General features: G+C 41.6%; 1 long non-coding RNA gene across 1 annotated transcript; it reads right to left on the reverse strand.

Annotated features, from left to right (window-relative positions):
* Nucleotides 1-615: 615 nt before the first annotated feature.
* LOC132346425 (uncharacterized) lies at nucleotides 616-17823 on the reverse strand. The gene is made up of 3 exons (XR_009496256.1): nucleotides 17597-17823; nucleotides 1735-1931; nucleotides 616-1441 (listed from the first exon to the last, which is right to left on the reverse strand). It is a non-coding gene; the product is annotated as an uncharacterized lncRNA (long non-coding RNA).
* Between the last annotated feature and the right edge of the window lie 9 nt (nucleotides 17824-17832).

The raw sequence follows: 17832 nt of genomic DNA on the forward strand, positions 1-17832 counted from the left end.
ATAGTTGTGGTGCACAGGCTTAGTTGCTCTGAGCCATGTGGGATCCTCCCTGACCAGGGATCGAACCTGTGTCTCGGGCACTGGCAGGCAGGTTCTTTACCACAGAGCCACCAGGGAAGCCCCTCTGCCTCCTTTTAAAACACCCCTTTGCCTGCTCATTCCCGGTTCTGCAGGAAGGGGCTTCAGGCACCCCAGGGTGTGAATGAGGGCTCGGATGTTAATATCGTCTTTCCTGCACCCTCATCCCAGCCCTGCCCCATAGGCTCCTCATTCCCACTTGCTAGATCAAGGCACAGAGCCCGAGGGCTGCCAGGGAGTTGGTCCCGACCACCCAGCTGGTAGGTGGCACCTGCAAGGGGAACCAGCTCTTTAAAGCCTGTGACACCTTCACAAACTACCCATGCTAGGTAGGAGTCTGATGGCGGAACTTTTAGCAGCTGCCTGATCGTGGAGGCGACTTTGGGGGGCAAGAGAATGTTCACAGCGCAGGCCGTCCTCACCAGCTTTCCAGGGACAAGAGTGGGGAGAGAAACCAGGACCTCGCTGATAATGTTGGCAGGAAGCCACATACCTGATCTGCGGTCTGGTGGTCACTTTGAGACAGAGAGCTGTGGGCGGTGCTGGCTGCTTCCACCCACCACGGCCTCACCACCCCCTGGTCCCTGATTGCCAGGGACCCTGGCTCTGCCCTGTCTCCAGGTTCTCCGAGCCCAGGGAACATCATCCCTCCTCTCAGCAAGGGAGGCTGTGCCTTCAGTCCACCCCGCTCCCTGCTCTGGGTTCTTGCCCCCTGTCTTTCTGATGGGGTCAGAGAGATCCTTGCCTCTGATCCTCCATGTGGGTGCCGAGGAAGGGAAGCCCGGCAGGGAGCTGGCGGTGTGTGTGTGGGGGGGGTGGTGATGGGGGCACTCAGCAGCTGAGCTGGAGCAGGTCTGGCTTTCCTGCTGAGTCATGGCCACTGGAGCTTCGAAGGAGGGGGCAGGCCTTCTGGAGGGAGAGAGAGAGAGGGGGGAGAGAGAGGAAGCTCTCTCTCTCTCTCTCTCTCACACACACACACACACACCCTCCCAGCAGAGAGAGGCTTTGTTCCCCCACAAGGTGGAGAAGCCACAGGAACACAGGAAAGGCAGCTGTGTCAGCCCCGCCCTCCGCTGCCATTTCAGCCCCCGCTCTCTGTCCTCACTGCATTTCCACCAAGCCGCCCTCCCCGCTCCATCCAACCCCGATCCTGCCCTCGGGTGACCAGTCATCCTGAAAGGCCCAGAGTGATGGACCGTTCCGCGGCCAAGTTGCTCATCCTGTGTGCCCATGTCCATCCTCCCGTCCCCTGGCCCAGCCCCCTGCGAATCGTGCCCGCCTGGCCCCTCCCTGGTGATGGGCGCTTTCCTGGCTCTGAGGTGGTGTTCCGATGTTTCAGACTTTCATGAGGCTTGTCCCGGTGCTGTGGGAGACAGAGATGAATGAGGCTGGGTCTCTGTGTCCTGAGGGGCTTATACAGCTGTGGGGTGGGGAGGCTGAGGATGGAGTTCATCCCCCCTCCCCCAGAGCTGGCTGAGGGCTGCCCCACAACATCCCACCTCCTCCCCCCACCATGGGGCAAGGCTGCTTATAAATGGGGACTGGATGAGTGGACGGGCTGGAGACTCGGAAGGCAGCCTGGGTGGAGGACAGAATGCCTCCCTTGTTAAAGATCACTGCTTGTCTTTGTACAAAATCCCCAAGCCCAACTGTTACCTGATACCCAGCTGTACACCCTTCAGACCTATTCCTATTCATGTGGACCTGGTTTGTGGGGAAGTCTGAACGTGACAGGATCAAACGCGACATGTTGTTGCTTTGTTTCTTATCACCGCCTTCACCCACGCTTTGTCAAAGGTCTTCTTCTCTCGAAAAATATTCCTGGCAGACTTCAAGTTTTCTGATCAAATTCCCTAGTGTTTTTAAATGATTAAAAATCCAGTTTAGTTTAATCCAATTTAAAAGCTAAACATCAAATGCAAATATAGGGTGATCCTCCCCTAGTGCCAAGCAATGCTAGGAGTGGAGAGGGGGCTTCTCCTCCTTCCCTCCCCCATCAGAAAGCCTTGACCTCCCTTGAGTTTGAGGTTGGGGTATAAATGGAGGGTGGAAGAGCTGGAAGGGGGTTCAGTTCAGTTCAGTTCAGTCGCTCAGTCATGGCCGACTCTTTGCCACCCCATGGACTGCAGCATGCCAGGCCTCCCTGTCTATCACCAACTCCCAGAGTTCACCTAAACTCATGTCCATTGAGTCGGTGATGCCATCCAACCATCTCATCCTCCGTCATCCCCTTCTCCTGCCTTCAATCTTTCGCATCAGGGTCTTTTCCAATGAGTCAGCTCTTCGCACCACAGGTTTTGTTCTCTGGGCCAACACTTCCTGATGACAAGTGTCTCCCGGGGGTGAAGTCTTTCAAGTGGGGTGAGCTATTGGGTTCTCTGGGGAGAAGCGTCATCTGGCTAGGCTGTTTTGAACATATCCTGTCCGTTCTTGCCCCTGGATGCCCCCCACTGGAATTCTTCCTCCTTAGGAGGGACTGACCCACAGGAAATCCCTGCGTCCTTGACTGGCCAAATGGGCGTGTGCAGGCCACCTTCACTGCCTGGCTCTGTCTCTGTTCCTTCTCTTTTCCACCCCCACCTCACCCCAAGGCGGGATAGGTTGACCAGTCGGCAGGCACTCAACTAAGGAATGGGGTGTCCACCTCTCTCCCACAGGCACCGCCTCTCTGGGGATAAGCTCTAGCAACCCTCCTTCCACATCCAGAAAGTGGAGGGAAAACCAAGCATTCCTGCTCTTAGCCTGGGGACATTTGCTGTGCCCAGGAGGGCCCCACACTTGGTCAAATGCCAGGTTGTCTTGAAATTCTTTATGATGTTTGAACAAGGAGCTACTCGTTACATATCCTGGAAAATTATGTAGCTGGTCTCCCCTGGGACTGACTGCTCTCTGATCATCTTCATCTGCTTGTTGAAAGGAGGGGATGGGTGGTTGTGCTGGTTAGAGTACCACGGCTGGTTCTGGTCTCTTCGTGTCGTGAAGAGTCGGACACGACTGAGCGACTTCACTTTCACTTTTCACTTTCATGCATTGGAGAAGGAAATGGCAACCCACTCCAGTGTTCTTGCCTGGAGAATCCCAGGGACGGGGGAGCCTATTGGACTGCCATCTATGGGGTCTCACAGAGTTGGACATGACTGAAGCGACTTAGCAGCAGCAGCAGCAGCAGAAGGACTTTTAGGTTCTCCATTAGGATCTGGATGACTTCTAAAGGGGCTACAGGAGAACCAGAGAGGAAAAAAGACCATAAAGAGGAATAGAGTCTCAGTAGCCTGTGACAATATCAATGGGAATAATATATAAAATTATTCCATATCATTGAGGGGGTGCATATTTGAAAAATAAAGGCTGAAAGTTTTTCAAATTTTTTGAATAATATAAATGCACACATCCAAGAACCTGAACCATTGCCAAGCACAAGAGCATGACACCAAGGTACATCATATTTAAACTGCTGAAAATCGATGATATGATAATGATATGTCATTATCAGTGATGATCATTATCAATGAGATCAATGATAAAAAAATTTCTTTTCCTGGAGCCAAGGTAAAAAGAAATATTTATGCAGGAAGGAAAATATATGAATAATCTCTGATTACTTAGTAGAAATAATACAAGTCAGGAGACTATGGAACTAAATTTTTAACATCTTACCAGAAAAAAGAAAGAATTGTCAACCTAGATTTGTTTCCAGGGATACAGCTAAGGGAACTCATCATCTGCAGACCTATTGAAGGCTTGAGGGAAATGATATCAGGTAGAAACTCAAATCTCTACAAAGAAAGAAAGAATAAATATGAAAAATGGTAAAAGTAGAAACTCAAATCTCTACAAATAAATAAATATGGAAAATGGTGAAAGTAAAATGTTTTCTCCTCATTCAAAAATTTATGTTAAAGATTAAAATCTTAAGCAAAAATAATAACAATGTACTGTGGAGCTTATAATACGGACAGAAGTAGAATGCATGACCAAAAAAGCACTAAGGACAGGAGAGGAAGAAAAGGAACACAATGTTGTAAGTTTCTTGTGTAACATGTGATGTAGGGTAACATTATTTAAAGGTAGAAATTAAAGATGCACATTGTAAACTTTAGAACAAACACTAGAAAAGAGAAAGGAATAACTAATAAGCCAACAGATGAACTCCTAAAAAATACTCAGGCAAGAAAAAAGGCAAAAAACAGAACAAAGAACATATGGGATGAATGGGGAAAAAAATAGCAAGATGGTAGATTTAAACCCAACCATAGAAATAATTACATTAAAAGGAAATGGACTACATGGATGAACCATGAAAATATCACATCAAGTGAAAAAAGCCAGTCTTAAGAGACCACATATTGGACGATTCCATTTTTATGAAATGTCCAGAATAGGCACATCTGTGAAAACAGAAAGTGGATGAGTGTTTTCCTAGGGCTGGGGGAGGAAGGTGGAGGGAAACAGAAGTGACAATTAATTGGTATGAAGTATCTTTTGGAGGTGACAAAGCGTTCTAAATTTAGACTTGGTGATGACTGCACGAATCTGTGAATATACTGAAAACCATTGAATTGTACATTTAAATGAGTGATTTATATGGCATATGAATTATGTCTCAATAAAAGGGTTTCCTTAAAAGTATATGAATTACATATTCTAAATTAAAGACATTGAACAGCTGATAAGAAGGTGAGGAAGATGCTTTAGCTCTATAGACACTGAAAACTAGAAGAGAAAGATGCAAACTTGGGCTGTGGCTTTGGCTGCTAGGCCACCCAAAATGGTGAGTTGAAACTCCCATACTTGAAGCAAAGTATGTTCAAACTACCGTACAATTGCATTCATTTCATATGCTAGCAAGGTTATGCTCAAAACCCTTCAGGAGTACATGAACCGAGAACTTCCAGATGTAGAAGCTGGGTTTCAAAGAGGCACAGGAACCAGAGATCAAATCGTCAACATTCATTGGATCATGGAGAAAGCAAGGGAGTTCCAGAAAAACATCTACTCTGGTTCCAAATTGGGAAAGGAGTACATCAAGGCTGTATATTGTCACCCTGCCTATTTAACTTATATGTAGAGTACATCATGCAAAATGCTGGGCTGGATGAAGCACAAGATGGAATCAAGATTGCTGGGAGAAATATCAATAACCTCCGATATGCAGATGACACCACCCTAATGGCAGAAAGCGAAGAGGAACTAAAGAGCCTCTTGATGAAAGTGAAAGAGGAGAGTGAAAAATCTGGCTTAAAACTCAACATTCTAAAAACTAAGATCATGACATCCAGTCCCATCACTTCATGACAAATAGATGGGGATAAAATGGAAACAGTGATAGACTTTATTTTCTTGGGCTCCAAAATCACTGCAGATGGTGACTCTAGCCATGAAATTTAAAAATGCTCCTTGGAAGAAAAGCTATGATAAACCTAGATAGCATAATAAAAAGCAGAGATACTATTTTGCCAACAAAGGTCCATCTAGTCAAAGCTACAGTTTTTCCAGTAGTCATATATGGATATGAGAGCTGGACCATAAAAAAGGCTGAGCACCAAAGAATTGATGCTTTCAAACTGTGATCCTGGAGGAGACTCTTGAGAGTCCCTTGGACAGCAAGATCAAACAAATCCGTCCTAAAGGAAATCAATACTGAATATTCATTGGGAAGGCTAAAGCTGAAGCTCCAATACTTTGGCCATCTAACTCATTAGAAAAGACCCTGATGCTGGGAAAGATTGAAGGCAAAAGGAGGAGCTGGCAGAGGATGAGATGGTTAGATAGCATCACCAACTCAATGAACATGAATTTGAGCAAACTCTGGGTGAAAGTGAAGGTCAAGGAAGCCTGGAATGCTGCAGTCCATGGGGTCGAAAAGAGCTGGATATGACTGAGCGAATGAACAAAAACTTTAAGCTAGCACCCAAAAGGACAAGTCCTCAGTGTAACAATGAATTAGAAATAAAGTTTTGTGTAATCTTTTAGCCAGGTTCTTGTCACACGTTTGATCAAGAAAACCTCCATACTTTAACAAGACTTAAGGTATTTCCAGTATGGCAGCCCTCAGTATTAAAAAGCAAAAGCAAATAAATATCCTCTCTGGGGAAAGCACTATGACCTTAGGCCTCAAAGTATTTCAGCAAATACTTTTTAAATGCAACGTCCATCTGTATAGCAGACAATTAAGTAAAACATAGCCAAGCACACAAGGAAACGAGACAGTATGAGTAAGAACCAGCAGAAAGAACAGCCGACAGAAACAAACGACTTGAAGCAGTGGAATCCTTGATCACAGGATGTGAACTATATGCTTACTATTTTAAAAGAAATAAATGCTTACGATATCTGCATGGGAAAAAAGAATTAAAATAAAATCTATAAGAAGTCACAGCAATCAATGTAAGTTGCCACGCTAACATGTCAAAGAGAAAAAAAGTTACTGTGAAGCGACTGATAATAACATTTAACATCTATTCATGATATAAACTAGGAAGAGAGGGATACTTCTTGAATCTGATAAAGGTATCTATTAAAATTAGAGTAAACATCATGCTTAGTGGTGAAGCAATAAAAGTTTTCCCTTATGGTTGGAAACAGACAAATATACTATTACATTTTATATTTACATCTTAGCTCAGAAAGGAGAGAGAGAGAGGAGGAGGAGGGAGGGAGGAAGGAAGAAAAAAGAAGAAAGAAAGAAAGAAAAAGTGTAAGGGTGTTATATTAGTCTGCTGGGACTGCCATAACAGAATACCACAGCCTGGGTGGCTTAAACAACAGAAATTTGTTTTTTGCAGTTTTGGGGGCTAGACGGTCAAGATCAAGGGGCCAGCAGAGTTGCTTTCTGGTGAAGAGTGTCTCCTTCCTGGCAGATGGTCACCTTCTTGCTGTGTCCTCATCTGGGCTCTCCTCTGGGCATAGAGAGAAGGAGCTCCTGTTCTCTTCTTCTTTCTTTACAAGAAATATTTATTTAATTATTTGGCTGCACCGGGATCTTTAGTTGCAGCACACAAACTCCAGCTTCAGCATGAGGGATCTAGTTGCCTGACCAGGGACCGAACCTGGGCCCCCTGCAGTGGGAACCCAGAGTCTTAGCCACTGGACCACAAGGGAAGTCCCTCTTCCTCTTCTTGCAAGAACATCAGTCCTAGTGGATTAAGGTTCCTCATGACATTAAGGTCATCCTCATGACATCAGTTACCTTGATCTCCTCCTTAAAGGCACTTTCTTCAAATTTAATCACACTGAGGGTTGGGGCTTCAACAGATGAATTGGGAGGGGGGCACAATTCAGTTCATTACAGATAGGAAAGGAAGAAACAAATTGTACAGATGATAAACTTATGTAATCTAAAATAATCTAGGAATTATTAAAATAAATAGTTTAACAAAGGTGATGAATACAAAAGTCAGTATATAAAAATCAATTATATTCCTATATAGCAAAACAAGTATTTTGAAAATGAGAACATTTTAATGTATTATTTAAATACAAAAATGCCAGAATTTGGAAATAAATTTTTAAAAAGATGTACAAGACCTCTATAGGAAAAATGGTAAAACCTTATCATACTCTTGGTATGATACACCATATTCTTGGATTGGGAGTTTCAATAATTTAAAAATGTCAAATCACCCAACTTATCTACAGGTTTGATCCAACCTGAGTCAAGTTATCACCAGGTTTGTTCTGGAACTTGAGAAACTGAACCTAAACACAGAGAACCAAATATTTTTTAAGTTTATTTAAACATGTGCTAATTTTTACATATTTTTGTGAGTTTCCTAGATTTCTTTCTATTATTGGTTTCTAATTTTATTCCACTGTGGTCAGAGAAGAATATTTTGTATATTATGATCAGAGACCATAATACAAGACATTTGTGGTCAGAGAAGATATTTTATATACTTAAACGCCCTGCAATTTCTTTCATAGCTTAACTTGTATTCTGTCCTGGAGAATGTTCAACACACACTGGGTTCTCAGTACGCACTGAGAAGAATGTGTATGCAGCTGTTGTTGAGTGGAGTGTTCTACAGATGTCTGCTAGGACTAGTTGTTTTATAATGTTATGCAAGTATTTTTTTTATCTTTGCTGATTTCTGTAGAGTTGTTCTACTATTAAAAACAGTGCTGAAGTATCCAACTTTTATTGTCAAATTGTCTATTTACCGCTTTAATCTTGTCAGTTTTTTCTTCATATGTTTCGATGCCTCTGTCGCTACCATTATGTTTATAATTGTTATGTTATTGTTGCTTAGTCCCTAAGTCATGTCGGACCCTCTTATAACCCCATGGACTGTAGCCCGCCAGGCTCCTCTGTCCATGGGATTTCCCAGGAAAGAATACTGGCGTGGGTTGCCATTTCCTTCTCCAGGGGATTTTCCTGACCTAGAGATCAAACCCACATCTCCTGCATTGGCAGGCAGATTCTTTACCACTGAGCCACCAGGGGAGCTCTTATAATTGTTATATCTGTTTGATGAAATGACCCTTTTATCATTATATGATGCCATTTTTTGTCTCTTGTAACAATTTGGTCTTCGAGTTTATTTTTTCTGACAATTTATTTTTCTGACATAATACAGCCACTCTAGCTCCCTTTGATTATTGTTTGCATGGACAGTTTATTTCCATCTTTCACTTTGAACCTATTTGTGTCTTTGGATCTAAAGTGAGTCTCTTGCAGACAGTTTATACTTGCATCATGTCTTTTTAAAATTTATTCTGCTGGTTTCTGCCTCTTAATAGGAGAGTTGAATCCATTTATATTTAAAGTAATTACTGAAAAGGAAGGACTTCTGCTATTTTGCTATTTTCTTAAGTCTTATATTATTTTTGTTCTTTATTTTATCCAGCACTGTTCTTTTCTGTTAAATATATATTTATTTTGTTTATTTGCTAATATACTTGGGCTTCCCTGGTGGTTCAGACAGTAAAGAATCCTCCTGTAATGTGGGAGACCTGGGTTCTATCCCTGAGTTGGGAAGGTCCCCTGGAGAAGGGAACAGCTACCCAAGTCTAGTATTCTGGCCTGGAGAATTTCATGGACTGTATAGTCCATGGGGTCGCAAAGAGTCAGACACAACTGAGCAACGTTCACACTTTCACTTTTTTACTTTCCTTGTTATTTCTTTTTGTTGTCTATTTTTGAGTTATTTTCTTAATGATTGCCCTGAGGATTACAGCTAACATCTTAATTTGAAGCATCTTAATTTACAATAATCTAGTGCAGACTAAGGGCTTCCCAGGTGGCACTAGAGGTAAAGAACCCCTCTGCCAATTCAGGAAACTTAAGAGACTTCGGTTGGATCCCTGGGTCGGGAAGATTCCCTGGAAGAGGGCATGGCAGCCTGTTGTCTTAAAGGTCCGGGATCGAGCTACGAGAATTAAAACAGAACAGGAAAACTGGTGCAATGGGTCAGGGGACCTACAGCCTCTACTGGACTGAGGTGCGAGTCCACTCTGAGGCCAGTTTTTATTCCTAATTGCAGACTACAAAACTTTCTTTGATCTGTCTTTCCTAAGACACTACATTGACATAGTCCCGATCTCCCTGTTTTCACCCCAGACCATTCCCTTCTGGGATAGTCTCGGGAACAATCAGCAAGTGTGTAGGCAGTGTTCACACCTAACGCCGACCCGGTGTTCCAAGGTCCATGCTTTCATGATTCCAGTCATACTCTCTTCTGGGTCTGGCCTTGGGGTCTGTAACAAGGCTATTATTCTAAGAAAAACATGAAAAATAATCATCAACACAGTTTCTTGATATATGTATGCTGTTTTTCCAGGTGCTATTTCTAAGAAATTTCTCAAGGCTGTGAAAGTACATTATTAGAAATTCCCACTACAGCAACCCACACCAGTATTCTTGCCTGGAGAACCCCATGGATAGAGGAGCATGGCAGGCTACCATCCACAGGGTCACAAAGAGTTGGACAGGACTGAAGGGACTTAGCAGACCACACACAGTGCAGATTAATATCAACTTAGCTTCAATAGTATGCAAAAACTTTGTTCCTGTATAGCTCTACACCCACCTTAATGCTGTACTGTCACAAATTACATCTTCATATATTGTGTGCCTAGATTTATAATTTTGGCTTTATGTGGTTATCTTTTAAATCATACAGGAAAGAGAGGAACTACAAACCCAGAATACATTAATACTAGCTTTTATATTGATCTGTGCAGCTACCTCCTGTGTTCTTTATTTCTTCATACAGAACCGTATTACCGTCTATTATCTTTTCATGGCAGCCTTAAGGACTCCCTTTAGCATTTGTCATGGGAAAGATCTACCAGTGGCAAACTCTGTCAGAATTTGTTTATACCCTTTGCAAAAAAATTAACTCGAAAAGCATCATAGAGCTAAATGTAAAATTCAAAACTATAAAACTCCTAGAAGACAGCACAGGAGAAAAGCTAGATGACCTTTGACATGATGACTTTTTGGATACAATAGACACGCAACAAAAGGGTGTGATTCACAGAAGAGAGAATTGTTAAACCAGACTTAATTAAATTAAAAACATTTGCTCTGTGAAAGACACAGATGAGCCACAGATGGAGAAAAATATTTGCAAAAGGCATATCTGATACAGGATTGTTATCCAAAATATGTAAAGATTTTTTTCAAAACTCAGAAGAAAATTAGTAACCTGATTTAAAAACGGGCAAAAAGCCTGAACAGACAGCTCCCTAGCAAAGATATACAGGGTGTAACAAGCACGTGAAAAGATGTTCGATGGTGTATGTCACCAGAGAACTGCAAATTATGACAGCAACGAGGTAGCAGAAAACACCTACTGGAATGACTGAAAGCCAGAACACGGACAAAATCAAATGCTGGCAAGGACGTGGAGCCCCAGGAACCCTTACTGATTGAGGTGGAAATGAAAAATGGTATAGCCTTTTTAGATGTTAATTTGGCAGTTTCTTACCAAACTAAACATACCATTACCAAATGACCCAGCAGTTAGACCACTTAATGTTTACCCAAATGAACTGAAAACCTATGTCCACACAAAAACTTGCACATGGATGGTCATATTTGCCAGGTATTGATAATTGCCAAGATGTCCTTCAGAAATAGCCAAGATGTCCTTCAGTAGCTGAGTGAATAAATAAGCTAAGGCACATTCAAACAATGGAATAGAATTCAGCACTAAAAAGAAATGAGCTCTCAAGCCACGAAGAGACATGTGGGAAACTTAAATGCATATTTCTAACTGAAAGAAGGGTGTGGATGGCATCACCAACTCAATCGGCGAGTCTGAGCAAATCCTGGGAGACAGTGAAGGACAGGGAAGCCTGGTGTACTGCAGTCCATGGGTTGCAGAGAAGCGGACATGACGTAGCAACTGAACAATAAGAAAATGAAAGAAGCATCTGAAAAGGCTACATGACATTCTGGAAGAGGCAAAATTATGGACACAGTAAAAGAACCAGTAGTGAAAGAGAGAGAGAGATGAATAGGCAGAGCAGAGAGGATTTCTAGGGCAATAGAACTGCTCTGAGGCTATTATAATGGGGCTAAGTGTCAGCATGCATTTGTCAAAACCCTTGGGTTGTACAACACCAAGAGTGAACCCTAAAATAAATTATGGATTTTGTGTGACTATGATGTGTCAATGGGAGTTCATTTTGATGATAAAGAGGCTGAGCATATGTGGAACCATGGGCAAATAAAATCTCTGCCCAATTTTGCTGTGAACCTAAAATTACTCTAAAAAATGGTGTATTTTTAAAATACCATAAAGCTTTCTTACTGAGATTCAGCTGTTTTTTGCTCGATGAAGCATTTCCTGGGTGCTGCAAGCCTTCAGGTAGTTTCCAGAGTTCCAAAAAAGTTGACTCTGATAGTTTTTTGCAAGTTTGTTCACTGCCTTTGGGGAGGGACAGACTTCTGGAGTTACCTCCTCAGCCATTGTCACTGATGAGTGTTGGCATAGACTTAACTGCAAGATGCAAAAGAACTCTCAAGTTTTTAGAAGATAGTACAGAAAAATGTCTTTATGTCCTAAGAATCAGGAAACATTTCTTAAATATGATACAAAGAGATAGATAAATTTTGCTAAACTAACATTTAAAACTCTGGATAACTTGAGATGAACATAGATGCAAAAATCCTTAACAAAATTCTAGCAATCAGAATCCAACAACACATTAAAAAGATCATACACCATGACCAAGTGGGCTTTATCCCAGGGATGCAAGGATTCTTCAATATCCGCAAATCAATCAATGTAATACACCACATTAACAAACTGAAAAATAAAAACCATATGGTTATCTCAATAGATGCAGAGAAAGCCTTTGACAAAATTCAACATCCATTTATGACAAGAACTCTCCAGAAAGCAGGAATAGAATGAACATACCTCAACATAATAAAAGCTATATATGACAAACCCACAGCAAACATTATCCTCAATGGTGAAAAATTGAAAGCATTTCCTCTAAAGTCAGGAACAAGACAAGGGTGCCCACTGTCACCATTACTATTCAACATAGTTTTGGAAGTTTTGGCCACAGCAATCAGAGCAGAAAAAGAAATAAAAGGAATCCAAATTGGAAAAGAAGAAGTAAAACTCTCACTGTTTGCAGATGACATGATCCTCTACATAGAAAACCCTAAAGACTCCACCAGAAAATTACTAGAACTAATCAATGATTATAGTAAAGTTGCAGGATATAAAATCAACACACAGAAATCCCTTGCATTCCTATACACTAATAATGAGAAAACAGAAAGAGAAATTAAGGAAACAATTCCATTCACCATCGCAATGGAAAGAATAAAATAGGAATATATCTACCTAAAGAAACTAAAGACCTATATATAGAAAACTATAAAACACTGGTGAAAGAAATCAAAGAGGACACTAATAGATGGAGAAATATACCATGTTCATGGATTGGAAGAATCAATATACTGAAAATGAGTATACTACCCAAAGCAATTTATAGATTCAATGCAATCCCTATCAAGCTACCAACAGTATTCTTCACAGAGCTAGAACAAATAATTTCACAGTTTGTATGGAAATACAAAAAACCTCGAATAGCCAAAGCTATCTTGAGAAAGAAGAATGGAACTAGAGGAATCAACCTACCTGACTTCAGGCTCTATTACAAAGCCATAGTTATCAAGACAGTATGGTACTGGCACAAAGACAGAAATATTGATCAATGGAACAAAATAGAAAGCCCAGAGATAAATCCACGCACATATGGACACCTTATCTTTGACAAAGGAGGCAAGAATATACAATAGATTAAAGACAATCTTTTAAACAAGTGGTGCTGGGAAAACTGGTCAACCACTTGTAAAAGAATGAAACTAGAACACTTTCTAACACCATACACAAAAATAAACTCAAAATGGATTAAAGATCTAAACGTAAGACCAGAAACTATAAAACTCCTAGAGGAGAACATAGGCAAAACACTCTCCGACATACATCACAGCAGGATCCTCTATGACCCACCTCCCAGAATATTGGAAATAAAAGCAAAAATAAACAAATGGGACCTAATTAAACTTAAAAGCTTCTGCACAACAAAGGAAACTATTAGCAAGGTGAAAAGGCAGCCTTCAGAATGGGAGAAAATAATAGCAAATGAAGCAACTGACAAACAACTAATCTCAAAAATATACAAGCAACTTCTACAGCTCAACTCCAGAAAAAATGACCCAATCGAAAAATGGGCCAAAAAACTAAATAGACATTTCTCCAAAGAAGACATACAAATGGCTAACAAACACATGAAAAGATGCTCAACATCACTCATTATCAGAGAAATGCAAATCAAAACCACTATGAGGTACCATTTCATGCCAGTCAGAATGGCTGCGATCCATAAGTCTACAAGCAATAAATGCTGGAGAGGGTGTGGAGAAAAGGGAACTCTCTTACACTGTTGGTGAGAATGTAAACTAGTACAGCCACTATGGAGAACAATGTGGAGATTCCTTAAAAAACTGGAAATAGAACTGCCTTATGATCCAGCAATCCCACTGCTGGGCATACACACTGAGGAAACCAGAAGGGAAAGAGACACTTGTACCCCAATGTTCATCGCAGCACTGTTTATAATAGCCAGCACATGGAAGCAACCTAGATGCCCATCAGCAGATGAATGGATAAGAAAGTTATGGTACATATACACAATGGAGTATTACTCAGCCATTAAAAAGAATACATTTGAATCAGTTCTAATGAGATGGATGAAACTGGAACCTATTATACAGAGTGAAGTAAGCCAGAAAGAAAAACACCAATACAGTATACTAACACATATATATGGAATTTAGAAAGATGGTAACAATAACCCTGTGTACGAGACAGCAAAAGAGACACTGATGTATAGATCAGTCTTATGGACTCTGTGGGAGAGGGAGAGGGTGGGGAGATTTGGAAGAATGGCATTGAAACATGTATAATATCATGTATGAAACAAGTCGCCAGTCCAGGTTCGATGCACGATACTGGATGCTTGGGGCTGGTGCACTGGGACGACCCAGGGGGAGGGTAGGGGAGGGAGGAGGGAGGAGGGTTCAGGATGGGGAACACAGGTATACCTGTGGTGGATTCATTTCGATGTTTGGCAAAACTAATACAATATTGTAAAGTTTTAAAATAAAATTAAATTAAAAAAAAAAAACACCTCTGGTTAACTTGAGAACACCATAGACCAAAAAGGCAAGACCCAAAACAGGAGCAGATAATTGCAAGGCTATTTATAATACCTTTCAAATCAATTAGAAAGGCAGCTCAATTTAAAATAAAAATGGCTGAAAGATTTGAACAAACATCTCCAGAAAAGGAACTCCAAATGGTCAACACATTTGTGATCATATACCTCATCTCAATAATTCATGAAATGTGTATTGAAACCACATGAGACACTACTAAAACTCCTACCAGGATAGTCACAAAGACCATCAGTGCCAAATATCAGGAAGGATGGAGACTGTCAAAGACCATCAGTGTCAAATATATCAGGAAGGATGGAGACCATCAAAGACCATCAGTGTCAAATATATCAGGAAGGATGAAGACCATCAGAAACTTCGCCCCCTGCTGGTAGATGTACACACTGATACAACCCTACTTTGGAAACAGCATTAATTAGTACAGCTGAAGACATGCACCCCCAAAGTGGACAATCATTCCCTCAACTTTACTTTTGGTCTACAGAAACTCCAGCACATGTGTACCAGGCACAGGGGAATGGTTTTGGAAAACAAGCTGACAAACAGAAATTTCCACCAAACGGGATAAATTAATTTCGGCAGAGTCAAGCTAAGGAGTACCATGAAGCAATAACAATGAATAAGCAGCTGCACACCACAACTTGAATGAACATTTAAAATACAATGTTAGACTTCCCTGGAGGTCCAGTGGCTAAGAATATGCCTGCCAAGGCAGAGGACACAGTTTTGATCCCTGAACTGGGACGATGCCACAGGACAACTAAGCCAGTGAGCCCCAACTACTGAGCCCTCACTGTACAGCCTGTGCTCTGCAATGAGAGAAGCTGCTGCAAAGAGAAACCCACACACCGCAACTAGAGAGTAGCCCTTGCCCTCTGCTCCAAGGAAAGCCTGTGCACAGCAATGAAGATCCAGCGCAGCCAAAAATAAAATAAATACATAAATAAAAATTTTTTTAAATGTCTTTACATGGCAACATTTCTGAGGGAGGCTTTGAATAAATTTTTTAAAATACAATGTTGCATAAAAGCCCAACAAGAAGTATAAGTATATAAGTGTATATATAATAGATTCTAAGTATATATAGAATAAATTCCATTAATATCCACTTTAAAAAGAAACACAACCAAACTCTATTGATTAGGGATTAATAATCAGGTGGTAAAAGTATAAAGAAAAGGAAGTGAAGGTTACCATTAAAGTTAAGAGGAGCCTATCTCTGGGTGGATGGAGAAAGAAATGGCAACCCACTATGGGGTCGCATAGAGTCGGACACGACTGAAGTGACTTAGCAGCAGCATCTCTGGGTGGAGGGCAGTTGGAGGAGAAAGGGGTGTGATTGGACAGCAATACAGAGAAATGCCTCTTGAGAAATCTGTATGCAGGTCAGGAAGCAACAGTTAGAACTGGACATGGAACAACAGACTGGTTCCAAATAGGAAAAGGAGTACATCAAGGCTGTATATTGTCACCCTACTTATATGCAGAGTACATCACGAGAAACGCTGGGCTGGAAGAAGCACAGGCTGGAATCCAGATTGCCGGGAGAAACATCAATAACCTCAGATATGCAGATGACACCACCCTTATGGCAGAAAGTGAAGAGGAACTAAAAAGCCTCTTGATGAAAGTGAAAGAGGAGAGTGGAAAAAGTTGGCTTAAAGCTCAATATTCAGAAAACTAAGATCATGGCATCCGGTCCCATCACTTCATGGCAGATAGATGGGGAAACAGTGGAAACAGTGGTCAGACTTTATTTTTCTGGGCTCCAAAATCACTGCAGATGGTGATTGCAGCCATGAAATTAAAAGACGCTTACTCCTTGGAAGGAAAGTTATGACCAACCTAGACAGTATATTCAAAAGCAGAGACATTACTTTGCCAACAAAGGTCCATCTAGTCAAGACTATGGTTTTTCCTGTGGTATGTATGGATGTGAGTCAGACTATAAAAATAGCTGAGCACCGAAGAATTGATGCTTTTGAACTGTGGTGTTGGAGAAGACTCTTGAGAGTCCCTTGAACTGCAAGGAGATCCAACCAGTCCATTCTAAGGGAGATCAGCCCTGGGTGTTGGTTGGAAGGACTGATGCTGAAGCTGAAACTCCAATACTTTGGCCATCTGACTCATTGGAAAAGACCCTGATGCTGGGAAAGATTGAGGGCAGGAGGAGAAGGGGATGACAGAGGATGAGATGGTTGGATGGCATCACCGACTCAATGGACATGGGTTTGGGTGGACTCCGGAATTGGTGATGGACAGGGAGGCCTGAAGTGCTGGGGTTCGTGGGGTCACAAAGAGTCGGACACGACTGAGTGACTGAACTGAACTGAACTGAACTGAACAGAGAAATGTCTGGTATAATGTTCTATTTCTTGACTTGGGTAATGGTTACATAAGTGTTTGCTTTATGATTATTCATTACAGTGCTCATTTCTATTTTATATATACTTCTCTAATTGTATACTGTATTTCAGAAAGTTAATGCAGGTTATAAAACAAAGAACGTGTTCATTACCAGAAACTGATGCCAACTCCCAGAGGACAACAGAGCTGCTTTCAAGAGCCTGGCCATGGAGACAGGACCCTCACTTCGCAGCCTAGAAGAAATCCTATAAGAAACCCATATTTCTGCCCCTTGAGGATCCGCTTCGGGTGGGAGTCAGGGATGGTCTCTAGCCTCAATAAATATCAAATGAGTACCCAAGTATTTAATTACTTTTTTATTGAGGTAACATTAGTTTATAATATTGTATGTTTCAAGTACACATTATATTTCTACTTCAGCATATATTATATCATGCTCACCACTGATAATATAGTTTCCAAGTAGTCTTTCATGACGTGATCCTACAGGGCATCAGCTAGGCTTAAGATAGGATGGAGGTGAGGTTGTGCAGGCTTCAGACCTCCAGATCTGCCCTGGAAATGTTCAGTTTAGCTCATTTCTGGTTAGGGAAGTGCTCCCTCTCTGACACGTGCCAGAGTTCCATCATGACAGTGGTGCTTCCTTTGTGATGTCACCAGCATCCGCCTCTGACCTC

This window comes from Bos taurus, chromosome 10, assembly GCF_002263795.3.
Source record: "Bos taurus isolate L1 Dominette 01449 registration number 42190680 breed Hereford chromosome 10, ARS-UCD2.0, whole genome shotgun sequence".
Taxonomy (NCBI): domain Eukaryota; kingdom Metazoa; phylum Chordata; class Mammalia; order Artiodactyla; family Bovidae; genus Bos; species Bos taurus.